This window comes from Stegodyphus dumicola, chromosome 6 (genome assembly GCF_044657685.1).
Source record: "Stegodyphus dumicola isolate Sdum_Otavi_A_Nest chromosome 6, ASM4465768v1".
NCBI classification, from domain to species: domain Eukaryota; kingdom Metazoa; phylum Arthropoda; class Arachnida; order Araneae; family Eresidae; genus Stegodyphus; species Stegodyphus dumicola.
Genome location: NC_140773.1, coordinates 68,623,492 through 68,650,025, shown reverse-complemented (window position 1 = coordinate 68,650,025; position 26,534 = coordinate 68,623,492). Strand labels below are relative to the sequence as shown.

Sequence of the window (26,534 nt, the reverse complement as noted above, 5' to 3'; positions counted from 1 at the left end):
ACGAACACGAAGTTCTAATGCATTTCAATCGAAAGTTCAACAGCTTGCAGAGGCCATTTATTTTAATAAAGAATCAATAACTTACTTAGGATTTAGTAAGAAATTTAAAACGAAATCACAGAATACTTTTGTTCTTTAAAGAGAGGTGGTCGATCCTGTACCAGATTCTCTCGAAATGAGTTAATAAATAAAACTTATAAATGCTGCAAAAATTGTGGTAAAAATACTTAATTTCGACAACAAGTTAATAGCTAGTTACTAAACGCAGCTAGAAGTATATACAGATATTTTTTTAATAAAGATAATTTACGATTAGAAATAAGCTCTTTCGATCTGAATTAGGAAACTGCGATAGCTATTTGCAATGCTACTACTTACTGAAGTTAGATGAAATAAATTTGAGAAAATTTAATACAATGAAAAATTATCAGAAGTCATCACTTTGATTTTAAAAACAAAAATGTTTAACGTGATTACTTTACTTACTTAATACAATCTATTTCATATCATCAAATAGATTTTGAAGCGAAAAAAATATATACATTGATAATAATGTTTCATTAAGTGCGAGAAAATTAATCGAAGAAAAATATCTGAATATTCAGGTTTTGCTTTCTGTATTGATTATTTACTATAACGTGTTTTTATGTAACTTGTAGGAAAACAATCAGTTATATTAGTAATATCACGCGAATGCTATTTAATTACCTTTCAACAATAAAGGCAATTCGGAAGATCAAAAGATCTAATAAAAATTTCTGCTTTCTTTATACAGTTATTATAATAGATGTTACCTTCCCGCGAATAACCTTCTCACGAAAAGCTTCTTAGGATATTAAAAAAGCGTTATAAGAAAAAAAAAAAATTCAGCACCTCAAATGTACAAAACAAAAATCACTACAACTATATGTTATCCTAAAGTGCTAAAATCAGTTGTTCTGCAGATAGATTAATCTGCACATTACTTAGGTAAAATACGAAAAACTCTTTCCGCCTTACCAAATCAGTTAATCTGCAGATTAGCTAGGTAATGTGCACATTAACGCTTTTCGTAACTTCAACAGTAACACACACACATATAAGTCCAAAAACATAACAGAACGACCCAACTCGTGGTTTTCTAGAGTTCACCATTCACTTTCGCGCATTTTTATTGCAGCTACATTGTCAGAATGACGAAAGAGATAACGCATGTTCTTTTATTTGCACAGCGATATCATGCAATACTTATTATGTCACAAGACAAAACTTATTCTGCTTGAACTTTTAAACTGTTTAGTTCTAGATCGTAAAATTTTGTGAATTTTTATTTATTTATTTATTTATTTTTATTAACCCCCCCCCCCAAAAAAAAACGGTATTAACAATAATTGTTACTTTGAACGAAGTAAAGAAAGTATTGTAATCGCAAAAAATTTTAGGTATCATATTTCAACAGAAATATCCTTTTGGACCCCACCCCTTTTTTTGTTGTTTTTGTGGCGTGTACGTGCTGACATAATAAAGGACCCTTTCTTTCAAAACGGATTGCAAAATGGATTCAAAAGGGATTTTTTTTCCGTAGCGTCTGTGCATACGTTATGTATGTACGTATTTCGCCTAACTCAAAAACGATTAGCAGTAGAACGTTGCAATTTTTCTTATGGGACTGCTATAACATATAATTGTGCACTTTAAAAAAAAAAATCTCATATTTTAAAAACCGGCAATACCAAATATATATATATACATATATAACGGGTGGCCATAATTAAACTGACAGTGCTCACAGTGTTTCTGTAGCGCGATCTATTTGCGAGAATGACGCCACATTTTGTAGGAAGGTTAAACAAGAAGGGGGACGAAGGATTCCGCGAAAAAAAATAGTTCCAAAAATCACCGCTAGGGGAATATTATTTGGCGCTGTGTAATAGAAAATAGAGTGTTAACAAATGCAAATCAATACGGAAATTACCTTTTATTTTGCATTCAAATGAGGTTCAATGTGGGTGCCGTTGTTGTGGACCACATATTGCATTCTGTGCACAGTATGCACAACAGCAGAAAGTAACATGTCTGCAGGAATCTCCCGTACAGTTCGTGATATGTTATCCTTCAACGTAGCCAGGTCCTGGACCACTCCTTGATAGACCTTGGACTTAAGGTCACCCCATAGCCAAAAGTCGCATGGGGTAAGATCAGGCGACCGAGGTGGCCATGCAGTTGCAAAGTAGCGGTTAATGATTATTTCTGTTGTGAATTTCTGTCGTAGCATCTGTTGCACCCGTACAGCAACGTGTGGAGGGCCTCCATCTTGCATGAAAATGATTTCCCCCAGGCATTGTCTTTGCTGAAATGCCGGAATGACAAAGCTGTTCAACATGTGGCGATATTTCTCTCCGGTAACAGAACAGGTTTTCGGTCCTGTCGGGGTAATGTTCTCATAGAAGAATGGACCTACGATGAATTTTATTCCGTATTAATTTGCATTTGTTAACACTCTATTTTCTATTACACAGCGCCAAATATTCCCCTAGCGGTGACTTTTGGAACTAATTTTTTTTTCGCGGAATACTTCGTCCCCCGTCTTGTTTAATCTTCTTACAAAATGTGGCGTCATTCTCGCAAATAGATCGCGCTACAGAACACTGTGAGCACTGTCAGTTTAATTATGGCCACCCTACACCCATCCCCTTTATCCAGTTTAAAAGTCCTTACCTGGCCTTTATTATTGCAGTCGCTGGTCGTTGTGATGTATTTCAAGTTACAGAAGTGTTTTAAATGATAAAAAATATTCATGTTTTGGCAATGTCAAATTTAAAAAAAAATTATTTTTAACAAATAACGAAATCTACCTACATAATAATAGTTTAAAGTATATGTAGTTAGTCTAATAATAAATTAATAACAATATTTTAAAGCAGTAAATTGTTGTAAATATCTAACAAATATTTAATATTAGTTTATCGTTGTTTTAAAAATATTTAATTAGCCGTACAAGGAAGTCATGTGGTCCACAACAGTCTTTTTTTCTAAACGTTGTTCGCTTTCTATTTTGTTTCGCGAATTGGAGCTGTTCTATAACACTGAATATTTCATTCCAACTTCTTACAAGGAAGGGGAAAAGGGGAGACTCTTATGAAACCATATATGTTTCGTAAGTTACATGCGAAAATTCTTATTATTCTACGGAATTAAAGGCATTCAATCCAATCGCCCTTGAGGTATACTGGTCAAGACATTCATCTAGCTCGGCGTTTTCCAGTCGCGACCCCTTTTTATCACTGATATTTTTTTCGCGACCCCAGGACCCCCATGATATTTGCGAAAATTTTGTAGGACCCCATACGCATTATGCAAATCCGACACACGCGTGAATGAAACTGTCAATTTTTTCACTTGTACTGTAATATACTATTGCAGTTTTAGGTCATTAACTTTAATTTCTATATTTAAGACATAGAACGATATGAAAATTTTAAGTAAGTAACATACGAAATGACAGCGTCACGTGCAAAGCAAGTAAAATGAGCGCTTACATTATAAAAAGAATGCGTTGAAACGTTTTCGTTTTTTTTTTTTTTTTTTTTTTTTTTCCTTTGTCTGTATTGTCTTATCTTTACCTATTTTCAGATATATTGTGTAAAAATATATGGTAATTGTAAAATTATTATAATAAGTTAAAGAAAAATCAAAACTGCTAAAATTTTTGCGACAACCTGCTGCAAATTCCGCGACTCCGTTGTCCATGGTCTCAAACAAACAAAAAATCGAACAGCCAGATAAATGATTTTCCAAACAGCCACGCATTTTATTTTCTAATCCATAGATAAAAATGATAAAATTTCAAACTGCATAATCAACTGTTCCAAAATACTATACATCGAAGATGATGACCTAGTAATACTCCCGAAATACAAGAGCTGTAACTGAAAAAAATTTATTACCATAGATATAAACAGTTACAACTTTTTGTCATGTATACCACCTTCTGTCAAAATACTAGAAGGCGTGGCATGTCCATTTCTTTTGATGCTCTACAGCGACAGAACTAAAACACGAATAATGTCTTCTCTACTGCTGTAATCGACACGAATAATGTCTTCTCTACTGCTGTAATGGATCCTCCCACTGGTTCTTTCATTTTGGCGAACAGCTCATCGTCACACAGTTTCATATCAAGAAAATATGGCGAGAAATCAGAAACTTCCACTGCCTTTGCCGCAGGAGATCGGTGACAGCACTCGCATTATAACACTACACGTGATCCAGAGGATCCGATTTGTCATCAGTAAGTGCAATCGCATTCTCCTGAGTGCTGGACTTTGATGCCATAATGCAAGTGCTGTCATGAAATTCACGTGATACTTACCCGATATGAGTCTCTATGACTATAAGCTCTTTACCAAAATGAAAGAACCTCTGTGAGGAATCCGTTACAGAACTACTGTAGAGAAGGTTATCCGTGCTTTATATGTGAGCGTCATAAGGAATGGTCATGACGACTTCCAGTAATTTTTTCAAAAGGTGGTGGACATAGCAGACAATCATACTGAGAGACTGTAAGTGTTTTTACCTACGGTATAGTCTGTTACTTTAGAATATGCACATAAAGGCCATTTGTTCTTCCCAAACCATGATTCATAACAACGGCAATGACTGCTACAGAAAAAGGTCAAATCCTCTAATTTTATATAATCTCTTAATTCCTTCTGCGCGGTGATGGTGGCACACGTTACGGTCGTAAATGAGGGAGGGTCGCTACGACCTTGAAGCACCTATTTTAAAGTAACAGACCATAATACAGTCTTCTCGGAACTATCGATATGTTGGCATTGCCTTTTAGCTAACACTTGCAATTGCTTCGATAAAACTTATTTCATTCCTTAAAATATCAAAAACCGTATTATGAATGTTTTTCTAAACAGATAAATGTTGTCATTGAACATCAGCTCTCTAAGGCGCCCAACTCCACAGGACATTAAAATCAATATGTCATTACAGTAGAGAGTGACTTTCGATTAACTGAACCTGTTTTTCTATCCCAATGCAGCGAACAGTTGTTTGTAGCACGTTGACGAGACTTTTGGTATACTACAGCCACCTTTTATTCAAGTCACAGAATCTCCATTTATATCATTAAAGTTAAGGCACAACATTACTGACTTTCAATCTTTTTTGCATTTCATGTGTTAATTTGAATTTGTCATCGCTTGTATTCATTTACAGTCTACATCCTTTTATTATTATTATTATTATTATTATTATTATTATCAGAGAAAATAAAGCATCTGTTTCAGTAAAAGCTGCTTTCAGATAATGGACAGCTTTAACTGTCATTGGGTGGAGTTCATTTGATCACAGATGATAGAAACTCAACTACTACTGAACAGCAGATGAATATGAAAAACAGCGCAAATCACTCACATGGTGATTAAGCAATTCGAGGATATAGCAATTATGCTTTTAGTGACTTGAGTTACGTGCATGTTTCTGATTATTTTGCCATTGAGCTATTTAATTTGGTTCGCTTCATATATTAAACAGACTATTATCTCCATTGAAGATTATTTTAAATAGCTTTTTCTTGTTACAAGCACATCCAGAATTAATGCGCGTTCGACTACGTACAATCTACCCCCATAAAGTGAATCTGGGAAGGAAATCAGAGAATTAAAATTTTTGATTTCCCATTGCACAGAAAATTTTTACCTTTGCACTATACATAGTTTAATTATAAAACAATGCGGATCTTTCTTTTCCTTCCATTTCTATTCCTTTCTATGTTTGCATGGTCAGTGTAATAGCCCTTTAAAATGCCTTCAAAAACTTTCCTGAACTCAAAAGTCATCTAATCATTGTAATAACCTAGTTTTTTGGGATTTTAGCACTGTAAACAGTGCCGTAGAGAGGCGCTAGTACAAATCACCGAAGTCCCGCTCTCTCAAAAGATCTGCACTTGGCATTCTGTTTTTTTTTCCCTTTAATTAACAGATACTGATAATTTTAAATAAATGAGACGACGTCTATAGTTCATATAAAATCACGGTTAGTATAGAGCCAAAAAAAGGGGATGGGTAAGAGAAACAACTCATGTTGCAATTAACAGAAAAATATTATTAACAATTTACTTGTATATATATATTCAAGCAGTTTATTCTACACAATGAATTCTTAGCTTAAGCAAGTTAAACTACTATTAAAAATAAAGAGAACACGTTATAAATAACGGAAGGAAAAAATTCGTTGCTAAATTGTTAATGATTACCCTATCTATCAATAAGTATTTGGATACCCATGCAAATGCCAATATCTGCGTTCCTGACATACACATCTCGCCTCGTTAAATATCGCGTACGAAACAACAATTGCGCTAGTCGCATGCCAAGACGCCACGAAGTGCAGAGTTATTTGATTTCGAGAAAGGTGTCGTCGGATATTACAAAAATGGCCGATTCTTACGGGGTATATCTAGCAAGACGAATTACCCAATCGACAGTGATTCAGAAGGGAGCGGTGAGCAGTGCTTGTCGGAATGCACCACGAGTCAGCATACCCACGAAACTGGGAGATATGACCGACGGGTGCTGTCCACAAAAATTCGGAAGAACCGCGCCCAACCAATGGCCCCACATACTCCAGGAGTTTCAAAAGGCAGGCAGGATTCACTGTTTCGATGAACACTCTCCGTAAGGAAGCACACGTGCTTTCGTCCTCATGGTCGTGCTGCCGCCCATAAGCCTTTGATCATAAAGTCTAACCGCGCTGCTCGGTTAATGTGGTGCAAAGCACGTCAACAGTAGACCGTACATCAGTGGAAACGAAGTCTCTGGAGCGACGAATCATTCTCTCCCGTTCGGATGGCAGGGTCTGGCGTCTACCTAGAAAACGCTTGCTGCAAAAATGCATTGTGCATATAGTAAAGTTCGGTGGAATTATGGTTTGGGGATGTTTCTGGTATGAACTGGGTCCCATAATACAAATTCATGGTAAGCTCAATGCGACTGCATTATTTTGGATAACAGTGTGCTTCCTACATTGTGGCAGTTTAACGGGTTACACCCATGTCATTTTCAGAAAGACAATGCCAGCTGTCATGTTGGGAGGTCCATCATGGATTGGTATAATCACAATAGGGTTAACCGAATGAACTGGCCCACCTAGACCTAACTCTATTGAGAGCCTCTGGGAAGTGCTGGATCGCCGAATTAAGGGATGCATCAACCGCCCAACACTAGTGAAGGAACTTATGTATCTTCTCTGAGTGGACTAATAAAATACCAACAGCCATCAGACAGGACTTATGGAAGCATGCTGCGGAGGGTTAGTGTATACCATCTGTTTGCACTTCTATTGCCTCACGCACATTACGTTTTCCTTTTGCATTTTCTGCAGACAATTTTGCTTTACGCTGATGGTTCCTGATAGTGATTTTCCACCCCTTCCACAATAAATAAATTACAAATTTTTCATAGGGCCCGGTTAATGCGCAAAGCAGATAATCCGCTCATGTTTAATATTACTATTATAATATTTTGAGAAAGCTGTAATATGATACTTTAAATATAATTCATGAGATGGATAGTTGTAACATACAAAATTAATAGCATTTCCTTCGGAGATCCAAGCAGTAAATAAAGTATTTTCACTAAATACTTATGAGAGAGTATAGTAAACTGTTATTTGGCCTAATATCAGTATAATAACAAAAAATTTGAAATGTTATGAGAATTATCAGAATGAGACAAAGACACAAGAAGCGAGCAAATGTGGTTTGTAAAATGGCATAAATCCATCAACCAGCTTGATGTGAGTGCTGAGAATTTTCGGTACATGAAAAGCCCAATATCAGCGAAATACAATAAAGCCAAGCAAAGTAAAATAAGAAATACATACATTTGTGGTTGTCTAAATCCTTCACCCTCTTTGAACGGTAGTAGAGAAGCCGGCTGTCAGAGATTTGGATTCGGAATCGAGTCCAGGAGAAAGCACAGGTGTTTGTGAGGGAGCGCTGCCGCGATGGTCTGGTCCTCATTAATTCTTTTACTTTCAAGACATTACTTGACTACAAATCCCCTTCACCTGTGGAACAGGTTTAAGCGTGTAACGAATCAGGAAAGGTAAAGTTGATGTGTGATAATGTGTGAAAGTGCGACTGAGCAAAAACGTCAACAGAATGTCAATTCATGTTTCTTCGCCGTGACTGGTCCGTTCCTATATGAGGCTACGTGCCAGATCGGCTCTTATACCAAACAAAGTTGAACTCTTAGAACATTTCGACAAAATCCTTTCCCCAGTTTGTGAGACGTGTCCGGTCGCCATGTGCCAAAGTACGATTTGTAACTACAAAGCCCTCATGCAAACGCTCCAAAATTATATAGGGGTTTTGTGGCACGAAGGCCCTTAAAATTCTATCGATCCGAAAGTCTTCCCGAGGGTCGGCGGTGAAGAAAGAGAGTACGCAAGAGGGGAGCAGTGGGAGGGATACCAGAATATCATTATTAATGGTACGTATATAATCCCACCGCACTAGCAGTACAGCTCTGTCCCAATTTTGATAATGAACATCCTGGGTGAGATGCCGACCGTCTCCTCCCTCTTCCCCAACCACCAACCTACTCGAAAGGGCTTTCGGCTTGCCAGTATTTTAAGCGTCCCCATGCCGCATCAACACAAGCATTCATGACCTTTCCGGGATTCAAACTGGGTCCCATCGATATGGCAGCCAACATTGCTAACCACTTCTCGTCCACAAACAAAGCGGCAATATAATAGACCCTTGGGCGCGAAACACCAGAGGATTTTCCACGAAATCCTGGACTGCGCCGGCAAACTCGTGCCCAACAGGCGCAACACTTGCTTCTTCGCCACGATAAAATTCCTGAGCATGATCTGATTATGGTTTCATATTAGGAGGATCACATAAAGTAAATCTCCCCGTTCGCTTTTTAAAACGGCTATATATTAACAAGCATAAAAACAAATAATGAATAAATTTTTTTTTTTTTTTTAATTATTATTATTATTATTATTCCTTAGTCTAGAAATTCAGAAATGATATTTTATCGATTGATCAACAGCGAAAACACACGCATTGCTTAATGCTCTAAAACAATAATGGAATTCTACTCGTCTGCAAACCAATTAAACGGATCAATGAAGAGTCGGTACGCATCATGGGGCGTTGACCTTCCTCCTTTTCTCTCTGATTTCGACACGTGAGAGAGACCGGAGAAGGTAAATTTTTATTTTCTCTTTTAATGCGCTCTGTGATTGCAATCTTCCTGTGGGTGATAAGAATTTGTAATCTACAGAATCCTTATCATTGGAGTTGCACTGAAGACCACATCGAATATACTAAACTACAATCCTGATGTGAATACAGAATAATAATAATATGTTGAGAGAAGAATAAGTTTTAACATTTAACAATTCACTCACCACCAAAAACCCAAATTTTATAGTCCAACATATAGCCGAGTAGTTAAAGATTATTTAATATTGGCAGTTTGTTCTAGGTTCGAAATCAGGTGAACAAGCTGACTGCATGGTTGGTTTTCATGACTTCTCGAAATATGAAATGTGATACGAGCTGGTTTCTATTTGAAATCCCTCGATGAAAACTCATTTCCTTTATTAATCAACTCCGTGTGCCCCTACTCAACCAATCAACCATGTTTTATAATTCGCATTTACATTTCAAATGCAAAGACATAATCAAGCTACCTCTATACCAAACAAGTGCCAAAGAATATGGAACTTTTAAATAATTTTCGTACAATTCATATGCAAACAAATTTGTTGTTTGGTAACGCATAAATTATTATTTTACACCGAAACACGCAAAATAGGTTAGAGATATCTTTAATAAACAAAATAACACTGCAAACTTGAATAAAGTAATTTACCATCAAAGTAACTAAAATAATTAAAATAGTATAATTGTTGTTTTGATTAATTTCGTTTGCCTGAGCAAGCCCGTGGTGGCAAGGTGCACCTATCGTTGGCACCATACAGTACGGCTTTGCTCAGTTCCGTTCCCAATATTGAGAGACGAGAAGACGGGATCGAGGGTCTCCCACTAACTTTCCTCTACCACTAAGCTCTCGAAATGATTTTTTCTCGCCACGTATTTTGAGTGCCCCCATTCCGCAGAGACACTATGCATTTACCATCCATGCCTTCTCTGAGATTGGACCGGCCCCTTCGGTACGGTATTCCACAGTCACTAACTACTAGCCTGTGCGGCAACTAAAATACTAGAATCATTTGCCATAAAAGAACTTTAGATAAGTTAAAAACTTTTAATAAAACAAAGGGATTACTAAATTACTAAACTAATTAATTTTTCTATTATTATTATTTTCTATTATACTATTTCTATTTACCCATAATTTTTCAATTATTCTATCTAATTTTCTACATTAAAGTTGAAGAAATTACTTTTCTAACAAATCAAAATGCATATTCTTTTACAAATTTTTTGGGGGGAAGAAATAAGAAAAAGTTTAGCGTTACCTTTTTAAAATAAGAATCTAAAATTTTTAAGCTTAGCATAACATCCACAAAAAAAATTTTCCGTGTAAAGAGAACAAATTCTTCGCGCATAATTTCGACAAAATCATACATCAAAATTTAACTTACTGTGAGATACATTCAAATAAATCCTTGCACCAAAACTTACCTAAAAGAGAAAAAAAAGCAAATTAGTGACATATAATAGGCTGATACACACAGAGAGCTTAAGAGAATCATTACAATAATGTCTATTTTTGATGGCCAGTAAAGACATTCAATTAACTAAGCCTTTAAATACAGTAATATTTAATGAAATGAACAGAAAAGCTGAAAAATAAAAGAAATATTTTAACTTTTAAACTAAATTATATAGTAGTAGCTTCGTAACACGCTCTGATGTATGCACCTGATGGAAGGTGATAGCTGCTGACCACTGGTAGTTAGACAGGGTTCAAATCCCCGCGAATAGACGGGCTGCATGGGTGTTTTTGTGGTTTTCCCCACGTGTAACACAACTACCAGCGAGTTTCCTTTAGTCGCCCATGATGACAGACTTTTTCTTAAGCACATAACCCTCGCGTAATTTGCCATAATCCAACAAATGAAAACCAAACCGACATTCTAAGAGCCTTTGTGCGTATGTGAAACAATGGGTAATACTGAAAGCTCTAATAAACGAGATATTAATGTGACATACATAAATACGTTGCAGTTTAATTGATATATTATGCACTCTGCTATTGTATTAGCTCAAACACAACTAATTAAAACTAAGAAGAAAATTCAGTTTTATAATGCATTTCTATTTTAGATAGAAAAAGTTCAAAGAAACAATAACTACTAACAATAAATATAAAACGTTAACAGTACATATAAAAACTTACAAATGAGAAGCTGTCCAGCTGAAGCCCGACAAATAATCTGACACCTTCGTGACTGTCGTAATGCCGGATGATTAAATATAGCGGATTATAGGATTAATATTGTATACTAGAAGAAAAAAATACTTTTCTTTTTGCGTTACAGAATGTGTGTGTGTGCATGTATGTCTATGTTATATGCACCAAATTTGACACTGAAAGCATGAGGAAGTAAATAAAATTTTTCAGCCACTACACTACATAAATTTGTACCCTTAATACATTGTTAAATTTAGTTCAATTCCTAGTGTATTGTATTGTATTTAATTATGGTAAAGCACACTAGGGCTATCTGCCTAAGGGGAGGGATGCCTTTCGTGGAGGACTTTCTAAGGGAAACTGGCTCGTATACACGTTACACATGGGGAAAACCACGAAAACGCCCATGCAGCCAGCCCGTTCGCGGGATTCGAACCTCGGACCGAACTACCAGTGTTCAGCGTCTTTACCGCTCGGCCGCTGGTGGGCTCAATTCCTAGTGAACAAGCTTTCTGTACGGGTGTTTCCATATTTTTCCGTATATGTAACGTAAGTATGAACCAGTGTCCTTTAGAAAGTCCTCGATAAAGAGATCTTTCCAGTACACAGAAGCCCTCATGATGCAAACACATAAAATAATGAGATTATTCCTTTCAAGTTATTTTTAAAAATCAGGATATTTTTCAATACTAAGCATTTAAAAGTTTAGATCTTTCAAAGATAATAAATATACGAATATAGTTTGATTCAATCATTTCGAACTTTGGAACTGACATTGAAGAATGTTTCCATTCATTGCCAGTTACTGTTGTTAGTGGTAATAAAAGCTTAAAGACGCTGAAAATAAAATAAAAGTACGTAAGGGGGTCATTTGATGAAATAAAAAATTTCACAGAAGGCTATTCTTTCTATGGAATATAAGAAAAATAATTATTGACGATTTTACTTCGAGGACAGGAAAAAAAAAAAGCTTTGAAAATATTGATGTAACAGCTTTTACATTTATGATATTACATTACTAGCAGCTACGGTGCCAGCCTTCGTCTGGCTTTTAAATGTACCAGGAAAATGCCTGAAGGGAATACCAAACGTTAAATTTAAAAACTGCCCAGAATTTTACTATGCAGAACAAATTCATCGGGGAGGGGGGGGACCACCACAAATTTTAAAATAAAGGTATTACATATAACAAATTTACAATGAAATAAGCAATATCCCTTAATACAAATATCAGTTATCCTAATAAATAAACTAACCAACTTCCCGTTGCCTTCTCTCAACAGCTTCCAGTATCCAAGAGAAACATTAAATTTAAAAACTGCACAGAATTATCGCCTTCATTTTTCCAAGTGGCAACAGTGCTGATTTTCAACAGACAGCAGTCCAGTATACAATTGAATAAAAAACTGTTGCCAAAACCATATTTCTAAAACAATGAAACTATTCAAAAAGATAAAATTTAAAAAAATCGGATTCGAATTTTGAAAAAATCGCTTCAAGGTGCACTAACTCTTAACTAGATGAACCTATATATCAAATTTCGTAGCCTTGGGTCTATTAGCTTACGCGCAGCACGAACGAAAGACATACAGACTCTTTCTTTTATTATATGTAGAAATTATTTCTGCTATTTAAGTTTTCCTTACTATTTTTCAAAAATTTGTTTTTAGCACTTTTTATTTAAAAACTATAAATCATTATTTGCATCCTTTTTCTGAATATATAAAGCTGTAATTAAAAATATTACTTAAGTATTATGATATAATATACTTACTTTTGATGAGTACAAAAAGTGAGCAGATACAGTTAATATGACTTTACGTAGGGGCGCAAATTTTTGCTCAGGTGAAAAAATATCTAGGCACGGTTCAAGCAGCGACTACAGTTTAAATTCAACGAAAAGATAAACTACTGACGACAGTGACGTTACCTTTAGTAAACGAGAGCAGGATAAAAATTCTGGACTTAGCTAGACAATGTAAAGTAATTAACTCGTAACACAAGGAAAGAAGAGAAAGCGTGGCTCAGTAAGCTTTTGCACAGCAGTTTAAAAAAAATAATAATGGAATATAAATAAAGACCGTTTTAAGGCCATCAAGTCTTCCTTATACATTTAAACTGTTATTCTTACACATACATACGCTTTTTAAGAACAGCACTTAAAAGTATTTTTCTTCTAATAATGAACGGTCCAGAGTCCCTTTGAATAAAAACCACCGAACACATTTTATCCCACAGCCGGTTTCCGGTAAATGGACAGACAGGCTGTGGGATGTTTTCGTGATTTGCAGTACAGTGAAATTAAATTTCAGTGAGAGTCACCCCAAAGACATGTAAACTAAAAATAAAAAATCTGATGTGTACACCACATGACTTCCTTGTATTAAATTATACGCACTTTTTCTTGCATTTCATTTAAACTTATTGGACTGAATTAAATCTACTTCACCGACAGTGCATAAACCACAATAGAATAAATGCGTTCTTTAAAATTCACTCTAGTATTTGTTAATCATAGCGACACTCTGGCGCTAGATTCACTTAACAGTATTATATTTCGATCATATTATAACTCATAATGCACAAAATTTATATCATATAAAGAATAGAATTATGTAATTGTTGCCACATGTTCTATTCAAATACTATAATAAAGCTAGAATGATGTATAAAAGAAATTAAGCAAACAAAACAAAAAAGAACAGTTTTTCACAGACGATTGAGTATTTCTCATTCAATTTATTCAGTTCTCACCTATATTAAAAATTACGAAGTAAATCTGAATCACTTATTTCCTCGAAAAAATTCCAGAAAGGATTAAGCATGATTTAATTGGCAATAATAAATGAAGGCGTTATCTTTGTTGTTGCCAAGCTAAGTTTCTCTAGACTGGCAACAAATCCACTAGTCTGCTGTTTCAAATGTAAACAATCAATGGCCGCCATTAAAAAAAGGCTTAGCGGAACTTAAAGAACTTTAAAATTGTTGATAATTCTAAAAATATTGCATACAGATTTACTAAGGCATAAAAACCTTAACCGGAAGATAAAAACAACATAATTCAATCATTTTTAAAGCAAAAAATGTACAATTTACAAACATATAAGAGTAAAGAAACTGAGATTACTGGAGCCGGGTAACAGAGTGGATATATATATAAATATATTTATATGCGTTTGGTGCGCCCGATTGCAACCAAAATACGAGGTGCACATCTACATGTTATAGCAGTCCTATATACAAAATTTCAACGTTCTGAGGCTACTCGTTCTTGAGTTATGCGAGATACGTACGTACGTACGCACGTACGTACATACGTTCGTACAGACGCCACGAAAAATTCTCTTCAGAATTCATTTTAAAGCAGTTTTATAATTTTTTTGGAAGAAACGAGTCTTTTATTCTAGCCTTACGTACAGATATCACGCCAAAACATCGTTAAGTTGCATTCGATAGCGGTCAAAATGGATATTTTCGTTGAAATATGCTGCTTGAAACTTTTCGCGATTAAAAATACTTCCTTTTTACTTCGTACAAGGAAGTAAAAAGACAAATAAGAAAATTAATTTTAAGAATTCGGTATTTTTTAAGCTAAGATCGCCTAAGTTGTTCTATTCAATTATTAGTATATTTAAATTAATATTATATAATATTAATTTATATTAATATCATATATTAGTAAATAAAAGTCTTACTACATTATTCTATTGCATAATATTTGTACAATTATGAGAAAACATTAACAAATCTTTGACTGCCTTTTCATAATATGTGCATATAATCAGACTCAGCCGGCGGTAATTTTTTTTAGAATTCCTAGTAGCACAAAGCAGCACAGTTTAAGGATGGCTAAGTTTTCAGAATTTGGGAGAGACAGCAGGCAGGCGGTGAAATATTTAAAATTTAAGATGGAAATAGACAGCAAATTTTGGACTCGCAGAAATTGCTCCGGGCGGGAAAATGCACATCGCCGTTGCTGTATATAATAACATGCAACGCTTATCGGGTTGATAAAGTTAACGCCAGTAACATCAGCTTAACTTTAGAAACCAGTGTCATCGTATTTTTGTACGCTAATCTGGCATTTTAATCATTCACGCTACTGCTAGCATATGCAAAGCAACAGTGAGCACCACTCCCACTGCAAACTGCCACAAGGGTAAACAGACTGAATTTACAGTACTGTCACTTTCTTCATCATAATATTTAAAGGTGACTCATCAAATCCAAACAAAGATCATGTAACGAAAAAATTCTCCGGCCCAAAATGATCATGCATTTTACAGGCATGGATCCAAAACAGAAGCTGGCACAGGGTATGGATTCTGTGGGTTGTCTAAATGCAACACCATCATCATATGGAATCGCAGTCAGAACGTAAATAATTAAAACTGCAGTAATCAGCTGCATATAAGACTATGAGCAGGAAAAGCTTCAATAAAATTCACTATTTCAAGATTCACTGTTATATAGACTGTCTCAAGTCTTCTACAGCACTCTCACGCCTGTTCCCTGGTACGCAAAATATAGAGATCTCTCTTCAGCATTCCTGTCCCATTTCATCCCGTACTCAGCTGTGCATATAGGAATTCTGAAATGAAAGTGCAGACGCAGTGGCTGACAATACTGCATTCGTGTTTGAGTGTCTCACAACCAATTCAATCTGGCTGCTATAGCATTTCACCTGCAGTGGTTAAGTATCGTGGCATTATGCCACAACAGGTCTACGTACACATACAATGCTCCTATGCGTAAGCATATATATTCAGAGCAAAGCCGTCAATCTGTGACATTTTCTAACAGGACACTGGACGTAAAAGAAAATTTTTCATTCATAAAATAACAAATATTTTAATTTAGGATTGTTATTGTTTCTTTGAATAGTAAGTCCCCATGAACAGGGAGACACAAACAATTTATTACGATAATAACAGCAAAATAACTAGTAAAAATAATCGCTGAAAATAATTTAAGGGGAACGCGAATATTCAGAAATTCCTACTAAACACACAAAATATCCTCAAATCCCTCTCAGGGTAGAACCCAAACTCGTAGTTCAGCTAATCGGCTATGTTTCGTAACTGTTTCACAAGCGAACTCCAGCTCTCTGACTCGTATTTATACTCTGTGGCAAGAGCTATGGAAATATCTGGACGAATCGGTTGTAAGGCTCGAAAAGTGTTTTCGCGAATCTTCCAGAAAGTCACCAAGTTGGCAAGAAATCACCAAATGTCGCCAAAGCCCCTCATTAACGAAACTGCTTTATATCTCGAGTTCTAACTGAGCCGCTTTTAAAATTCCAAAACTGCTGTAATTAGAATTAAAATATCTAGAGTTGTATACAACAAATAAACACTTAATCACAAGACGTGTAGCAAACCATAAAATTAACAATTTAAAAACAGTAAATAAACAAAATGAATACGTAAAACAATAACAATATTACAACAAAACAAAAAATCAAAAATATAATAAAGAGGATTAAAATAGTTATAGATATTTAAAACAATATGCCTGTCTGTTACAACTTCTTACTACCGTTTGACACTTGAAGACGTTTAGATTCTGATAAAGTTTGTAGCCTTGTTAAAAATGATTTTCATCACGGTATGTACAATCTTATCGGCCGATCGGGGTTTTTTCTTGCTAATTTTTAAGTGTGGAAAAAAAAATTGTTTACAGATAAATGCATACCTAATCAGAGCGATTATTCTTACTGCAAGAATTCATCCTCAGCTTATGTATTTTATGACAAGTACGAATAAAAGCTAATAAAAGCTGTATCTTCAGACCTTTTGAAAAAGATTTATATCGCACTATAAATTAATTAGCTCCATTTATAGATTTTCTGATGTGCTAGTCATGGTTTGTTTTTTATAGTAAGGAAAATAATGTTATAAGGTATTTTCTACCTCCTTTCTGCATGCCTTCGTGGTGTAAGAGTCGCACACTCGGCACGTATTCGAAGGTCCAGTTTAGAGTTCTGGTGAGGGCACAGCACATTTTTCACGTCTCCTGCTATTAGGAATAACCTAATGTCTCTACAATGGAAAGTCTGATATCAAATAACCAAAATCTTGAAATCTTTGTAATAAATACGTCTCTGAAATGCGTTTGAGGGCTGCATAAAATTGATTCGGGGAGTCACCTATGATTGTTGCGATAAGACAATAGTCAACCTTACGTCTTCCTCATTCAGCACATTAAAGATTTAGGCGCTTAAGACAAACAGAGCAAATTTCAACTGCGATTCCTGTGGCAAGGAAGTTAGCGCTGACAAGGGAGGGTAGAAATTCTTTAATCGTGCCTCCGGCAGATAACCGATTGCAAGAAAAAGATTCATTATGGCTATACCGGGTTCATAGAAGTAAATATTTTACCTGTATATGTAAACTAAAAATATACGTAAATCAAAATTCTAATTTTAGTTTGCAAGAATCTCTTAGCTCTCCGTTTTAATTTGGGTGCTCCCCTTTCTGTCCTGAAAATAATAACTACTTACTTCTCTCAAATGCTTCATTTCAAAATTAATCGCTGTCGCATCTGCCTCATTCCAAAATTAATCTATATGATTCTTGCATAATCTCTTGCTTACTGCAAATGACGCAGATACGCACATAACACTCCAACCAATAATAATTTTAGAAATTTATTATTATCCAATCGAATTGCAGCTAAACGAAAACTAAATCACTCTGAACAGGGATTTCATCTTGAAAACGTCACATTCGTTCGCTGTTTTTCTGTCTAGCTAGAAAGCTGTAGCTGCTTTTCTTTTAGCACTTCTTCAGAAATGTAAAATATTCTTAAAAAGAAAAAGTACGCTACGTCCCCACTTTATCTATGTTGGCTTAAAAGTGTTTGCCAACGAGAATAAATATTCATATCGGCAATTACTATTAACATCTTAAATGCCATTACTTCTTTATATAGCTACACAAGAAACATTCATATTATTTCATTCATATATGAAGTCACTCATAGTTCTTTCAAGCTTTCAGTCCAGTATGAAAATGGAATATCTCGAAGACTGAAAGATATCTTGTGATAGGAAATATGTATGTCCAGAGAAAGCTGAACAGACATGAATATACTCTCCAATCATATCAACATTTTACAAGAGTACGATCTGTAGATATAAGACAGATCTGTATGATACAAGCAGGCTTTCAAGTAATCATGATTCAGTGGGTAGATGGAAATAAGATTTTATATTGCGTCCAAAGGGGCGTGTTCCCCCCCCTCATTTACATACACATACACGTTTCGAAAGCATTTGGGCTAAAAATATTTAAAAACACCATGTCTTTACGATAGACAGTCTAGAATATTTGAAGATAAAAATGGTTTTACCCCTCCCCTTCCGCACACTTTTGCCATTGCTCGCTTTGAAATCATTGAGTTTTTTAATCAAAAATTCGTTAACGTTTTTACAAAATATGATATACACAATAAAAAAAAACGAAATTTAAAATTCCGGCTTCCACGCGTCTATATTCGGGTGGAGAACTACGTTATTCGCAATTGATAGTTCTAGGTACCGTTGTTTTTTCACAATGCGAAAAAATATGCATACATTCATGCAAATTCTTCATTATTTAATTTCCTTAAATATAATACAGGGCGATAATAATTGGCGGCAACAATTTGAAAAGTGATTCAGACTTTTATAGTGATTTAATGCAAAAGCTCGTTTTGAGACTAACAGGCCTTCTGGGCTAACGCTTCTTTGGGCTAATAAAAGTTGATAAATATTTGGGGTTTTTTTTGGGGGGGGAGGCAAGACGAAGACGAATAGCCAATAGCCAAAAAGATGCCGAATAGTTTCCTGCTTTCGGCCTTCTATATATTTTATCGCTTCTTATTTAATTAAGTGATTTTGCGGTATTTTACGCGGCATTAATAATATTTTATTTAATTTAACACTTGCTAATGTTTTTACAAACCTATCAATAGCTGAAGCGTCGGTGGTATAACGGTTAGCATAGCTGCCTTCCTATCACTATCTATTTATATATATAAGAAAAAAAATATACACAATTAACATCAATCTAAAATGTAAATGTTCAATACGAAGGTACATATTAAAACAACTGAAACAAAAAAGAAAAGAAAACTAAAATTACAGCTGATTATGATAGTTCTTTGGTATTTATCAAGGAGCAAATGAGTGAATTACCAGCAGAGTCATGCTTCAGAATTGCATCCGAAAGAATTAAAAACCTAACAATTGCTTCAATTTAAATTATTAAAGTATACTAACACAAAAATTTAAAGCATTTAAAAATAGCTTTTAGGAAACTCAAAACTTAAAAAAATAATAATACAATTATAAAAACCTATTGTTATCTGTAATGAATTAGAATGAAATAACTTGCTCCGACATGAGTTGAAATGAGATATATAAAATACACTAAAAGACAAAAGTATGTTTAAATAATGGGAAAAAAATTAATTCATTTAAAATTTTAAAAGCTATTTACTGGATAGCCGAAATGACAGAATGCACAAGCCACCAAGAAAAAGACAGATGGAGAAACCTAAATCACAGAAAAGGCAAAATTCCACAAGCTTTGCATATGTGGAACGGATAAAATACAAAATTCCAAAATAAATTTTAGTTAAGTAAAAATTAAAATAATGTGTGAACATATTTATGCATATCAAAAATGACCATAAAAGTGTTTTCCAGGCCTGTTTTGGATATGTCATCTTGTGAATCTACGCATTAATATGCTACCTACAAATCTACGCATTAAAGCTTATCTAGTAATTATAGAGATAACACCTCGTCGTTAACAGCTATTACAATTCTCACGTCATCTCTACGAAATTATATAGTATATATCTGATATTTCTCAGAAGGAGTAAGAGACAATTGACCCACATGAACTCGAATTTTCAGTTACTGATATGGATGACCACGAATTCTTATTACCAAACAGAATCAGTTACATAGGATCAGCCGATCCGAACTTTTCGGAAGGTCCGAAAAGGTTAAAGTCTGAAATCGCAGCAAAAAACATCACAATGTCATTTCCTTTCAAAATGGCACCAAAATTATGACGTACTTTTTCCTTCAAAAGTAAATCATTTGACTGTAATAATGCAGTACCTCTTAAATCTATAATTTGTTACTTTCCGTACTTCCAAGGACATTTTTTGCCCCTAAATCATTCGTCATAACCTCGGTAACAATTGCAGTGAAAAAAAAAGTCGAATCCTCTCATTTGCTAAATTTCCCTAACTACATCTAAGGCGGCGAAGATGCACATTACGATCATAATGAGGGAACGGTCGCTACGATGTTGAAGGGTCTATTTATAAGTAACACACTATAGTAACCTTAAGACCTAACTGCTTTCGAAATACAGAAAATGGGAGATAAAGAAACTGATTCTCAAACTCTGTACATTTCAATAAACTCGAATCTGTTATTTACATCTGTTGGCTCACTCCCCTTTCAAATAGCTTTAACATAAAAGCAAAATAAAGCTCGCAAAATAAAGAATGCATTCAATTAATGTTCAAATTTCCACAACATAAATCATCTGCAGCTTTTATTTTCAGCAAAATCTTCTCCTCCATACACATACGGCTGGCATCATATTGCAGTAACCACATAATCTTCATGCTCCTTTACCTAACTTTCAAACTTTTTCATACACAAATAATTATATTTGGCCTTACTGGTACCAGCATCATGTTGTACCTTCTCACTTCTTTTTGTTGACATCCAGAGGAGCTTAAATACAACTAAACACAAGCAATTAATTAACAGGGTCTATAAAACCAAAATATTCAGTTGCGGTGAAAACATATTTCGAGTCTGGAATGCTACTAATAACGGGGATATAGTGGCTAGATCTAACAAATTAACAACAGCGGATTCAAAACACAGCGAATCATGGGAGCTGACAAATCTCAAAGCATTAGATTACAAAAATAAAACTTTTATTTCATATTAGTTACATTTACCTTCTCTTTTAGAAACATTGATCATTTTCCTTGCATACGAATTTCCAACAAATCTGAATTTGTTTTCCACTTTATTTCAACTTGACTGTTCTATATATTATTCAAAAATCCAATATACTTCCGGCCTCGATCATTTCAGAGGTATACAGCGTCCGAAAGTTATATCTCATAGAAATCTATCAAACTGCCATTTACTGGAAGCCTGCATATGCAAGTATGGTAATAGCTATAAAGAAAAATGTGCAACAAACGCCATAAGGGGCCCGCCTGGGGTTCAACGACCATTCTCTCTCTTTTTTTCTCTGGACGTTCTTTTCTCTTTCATTATTTCAGTTATCTGCCGCGACCAGACAATGCAGACAGTCGATAGTTGATGTTTATGAACTCATTTACAAGCGCAGCATTGAATTTCCGAAGAAACAGTATGCGAACGGTCACGGTTATGCAAAAGTATTCAAGTTAAACACGATAACTTCTCATATGTTATTTAGTACGAGGAGAAATGTAAATTCGCTACATGATATTTTACAGAAGAAAGAATTATTTTCATGCATCAAATTTCTTTTTAAGTTAATCCTGGGAGAAAACCCCGAAACATTTATTTTGGGATTTTTCGGTGAATTTTATTTAAAACTAGCAACTACGCCGCCAGCCTACGTCTGGCTTTTAAATGTACCGTAAAAAATACCCGAAGGGAACATCAAAGGTTAAATTTAAAACTGCTCAGAATTTTACTCTGCAGAACAAATTCATCGGGGGGGGGGGGGGAAGAACTCAAATTAAAAAAAAAAAAAGTATTACATATAACAAAATTGCAATGAAATAAGCAATATCAATTAATAAAAATATCAATTATACTAATAAATAAATTAACAAACTTCCCGTTGCCTTCTCCCAACAAACGTCCAGTATCCAAGAGAAATATTAAATTTAAAAACTGTACAGAGTTATCGCCCTCATTTTTAAGTGGCAGCAGTGCCGATTTTCAACAGTCAGCAGTCAAGTATACAATTGAATGAAAAACTGTTGCCCAAACCACATTTCTAAAACAATGAAAATATTCAAAATGATGCGATAAAATAAAAAAAAAATCTGATTCGGATTTTGAAAAAAAAAAAAAAATCGCTTCAAGGTGCCCAGGGTCTTGTCTTAGATGCACCTACATACCAAATTTCGTAGACACACAGACTCTTTCTTTTATTATATGTAGAGATTATATAATTTAAACTTTAATATGATGTCTTAGTTTTCTTCGTAACTCTTCGAAGCATGATTTTGAACAATACGTTTAAATAGCGTTTTTCTAATTTTACAATTGGTTTCTTCTTCAGCCTTTAACATGCGCTTAACAGCAAGAAAGTCGCAGCTGAAGAGGAAAGAAAAAGTATGATTCCGGTATATACGCCGCGAATTTTTGGTAGTCTGCTTATATATAAATTCAAAAAGACTTATAAATAGTTCAATCATAAAAAAGAATAATTGCAAAAAATGTTATCAATTAAAATAATTTAGATTCACTGAAAAAATATTATTTTTATTTTATTAAATTTTAATATATATTAATCAAACTCATCAATATCAATATAAAACTGAATTTTCTAGCAATTTTTGAAAGTCTCTTCTTGGTAGAGGCAAGATCGGGTGATTAGCATTGCCCACAATTTCAAAATTATCACTGTCGGTCACTGTTTTCATCTAAAATTCCTGCTTATAATTTTTTTTATGCACAATGTTTTCGAACGGCCGTTTCAATCCTATTTTTCTAATAGAGAAGACTTAGTAATCACTCATTTTCATTTTGTCTGATACGTCCAGCCATGTTCTACGACCCATTATTCGAACTTTTGGCAATATATTAGTTGTATTCAAAGGCGATTTGAAGCTCGTCTTAAAGACATGCTTTTAGTTTTAGCAGCAAAATCTTACCTCTCAGCTTGCACTGGAAAGAAACTACACAAACTTTAACAGCATTTTAAACTAAAATTTCAATAATCAAATTAAATAATTCAATGAACATAATCATAATAAATGACTCTTAATTAATAATAAAAGCAGAAAACACGCATTTTCCAAAGAATAAGATAGTAATTTGAATAAAAATTTAAAGGGACTTGTTTTTATTATTTCCGTTGCAAAAATGCTAGAACTGACAAAGGGTGTGGATTACAGATACGGGGTTCGGTTTCTTGAGCATGGCAAAGCACACGAGAGCTATCTGCCTAAAGGAATGAAGGCCTTCGTGGAAGCTTTTCTACGGTACACTGGCTCGTATTCACGTTGTTGTTGTTGTGAACTTGTGTCACTTGCCTGAAAGTAACATCAGAATAAACCCGTGAAATTCATAGTGGCAAGGAGTGCAAAATTGCTCCTTTCGTTAGCAAGAGTCTTGAGCACCATACAGGTGACAGTACGACTTCGCTCAGTTCTGCCCCCAATTTTGGCGCAGAACACCCCGTGAGGGGGCGAAACGCCTCTCTCTTCTGACAGAGAGCACCCCGAGAGAGGTTCTCCCATCCCTATGGTGGCTTGGCAAATGCGGTCAAGAGCAGGAGACTGCGTTAATTACGGAAGGGGAAAGTAAACGGCTGTGTCAGGGATCATAAGGGGAGATATATATATATATATTTTTTTTAAAGTGTTTTTTGGCTAGTTTATACATTCAAAGGAAAATACAAGTTACTCACTGAACTTCGCACATTAGTCTGAATAACCTTTAAACCCGATGAACAGTACATTTGTGTGACAAGGCGAGCTTTCTGACTGTACAATCTGTTTTACATTTAGCGAGCTTGTGCCGAATAAGTTTATTCGCTATTTTATGTAATTTCTGCAATATTTTGTAATTCTTTTATTTTTTTTCATTTAAATTTGATTTTTTTAAAAACAATTTCTTTTTATTCACAAATATTTATATTTTCTATTTTTCTAATAAGTGAAACATTTAATTAGATTCTGATATTTTGTTTTCATAAGATAAAGTACGAAACCCTTGTTAAAATTTTCATAGCTCACTGTAGTTCAGTGACGGTATTTTAATGTGCCATTTTATTCGCGAGTCCATTCATCAGATTTGAAACTTGGAAATGAATTAACAAATCGATCTTTCCATTCAATTGGTCCTATCGACTTGAATACAGTGAGCCTGAGTAAACGGGAAGTATCTTTCGTAAAATTAAAAACCATTATAAGCGCATTTCTAAATAATAATTTTAAAATATAATTTTCACAGCTGTTTGACGCTGCTTTTAAAAGATTTCTTAATTATAAATATAAATATATATACTGAAAATTACGAAGAGAATAACACATACGTATCTGTTATTAGGAGAATAAGTATTGCTAATGTATGCAATAGGGCTTGAAAACTCATTTTGATTCACCTTTCTTTTCTTTATGAATGACGAATATCTGTTTGCCATACACGTGACCAAATAGGCAATAAGTGTTTAATCCGCAAGATTATAAGTATTGATTAACATTTCATATAACTACTTCTAATTGAGGCTTTCTAAGAGCAACCCCCTTAATTTTGACTCGCAGCTTTTAATTTTAGACTAGGATATGAGCATAGAATCTACCTTTAAACAATAGGATTTTTTTTAAACACTGTGGCATGACAGTGCCTAGTAATAATAGTTTTAGCGTCACTAAGAATCATTTTCTGGATTCTCATATTAATTTTTTTCCAAAAGATATTAAAAGCTGCAATTGACGAGTATGAGCAATGCATAATACATACATATATAACGTAAGCATACCATAAAGAAAAATGAACCCCAACAAAAGCTGATCGACTGCTATTAAACTCTAAAGAGGGGTTTATCAGAGGGAAAATGGTAATTAAAATCAATTAAAATTCCATATTTACTGTATCGATTTATTACTAATTGTAATGGATTGGAATATTTGAATATGAATTAGCTGAATATTTAAGAAAAATATTATGATTGCGAGAATAGGGAAAAAAAACATTTTTTGAATATTTACTTTCTTATAGAATGCAGATGAATTCGTTTTTACTCAATGAAAATCAAAATTTAGTAGCTAATTAATCTGTCCTGTATCGAGCACTTTAGTTCAGTGATCCGTATTAACGTGCGCTTTTTTTAAAAAAATTTAAATGCTTGAAGAATAATTAGAAAAGGGCATAACTCTCTTCTTACCCTTAAATTCTTCAATAAAAAAACTGCATTTTCAGCTATAATTAAGTGAAATAATTTTCTAAATATAATTCAAAGCATGAAAAATAAGGTACATAAACAGCTTGGAAATGGAACTAGCATTGAGATTCTCTTTAAGAAATATGGTGAAGCTTAACAAAAAGTCTACGAAGTGAAGTAATTCCGTAGAATATTTTCTAACTCTTTATGATTAAATTGCACTCAATTATACTTTATAAACGACATGTAAATACTATTTAATGTATATGTGTGGATGTGTGTGTGTGTGTGGCTCCTTAGCGGCTGAGCTGTAAAGTCGTTGAACTCTGGCAGGTCGATCCGGGATTCGAATCCGGATCGACGGGGATGGCTGTATTGGCGTTTTCGAGGTTTTCCCCACGTGTAACGTGCATAAGAGTCAGTTTTGCTTCGAAAGTTCTCCACGAGGCACCCTTACCCTTAGGCCGTCGAATGCTTTGCTATAATCAAACAAACAAGAAACAATAGATATATAAATAAGTAGCTTAAAAAACTGCTATATTTTATGTATACTTATCAAGTAGTATTTAAATATATATAAAGATTAAAAGAAAGGAAAAGTCGGATCCTAACTGATTGTATATAATGTAATCCCTATGACGGCCCTAACAATTCTTCCTCACTTAAAGTCGTAACCCAAAAAGAGAACAAGTAACATTAAACTTCAGATACGCATACAATACTGAATCTAATACAAAAAATACAAAATATAAAAATAAATTATATATGTACGAAACCTAACTAACTATTTATATTGATATTACGTAAATATACGTATGGTAATGAACATTGTATAATAAAGATATTTTATACCTTGTTCTATATTTGGTTCCATTTATATATACCTATACATAGATATATATAATTTAAGGATTCCATTTAAAGATTATAGTAGTAGTTAATACTACTACATATAAAACACAAAAGTGCATCAATAATGTATTTTTCAGTATTATTTAAC

At 34.3% G+C, this 26,534-nt stretch overlaps 1 protein-coding gene across 3 annotated transcripts in view; it reads right to left on the bottom strand.

The window, feature by feature from the left end:
• The window catches only part of LOC118200281 (insulin-like peptide receptor), a 529,147-nt gene that overhangs the window by 352,767 nt on the left and 149,846 nt on the right, over positions 1-26,534 (bottom strand). The window contains exon 2 of one of the 3 annotated variants that reach the window (XM_085818478.1): positions 10,624-10,663. The exons of the other annotated variants lie outside the window; for them this stretch is intronic. The gene's annotated coding sequence lies outside the window, so the exon portion shown is untranslated. The remainder of the gene's footprint in view (positions 1-10,623; positions 10,664-26,534) is intronic. 3 annotated transcript variants of the gene reach the window in all.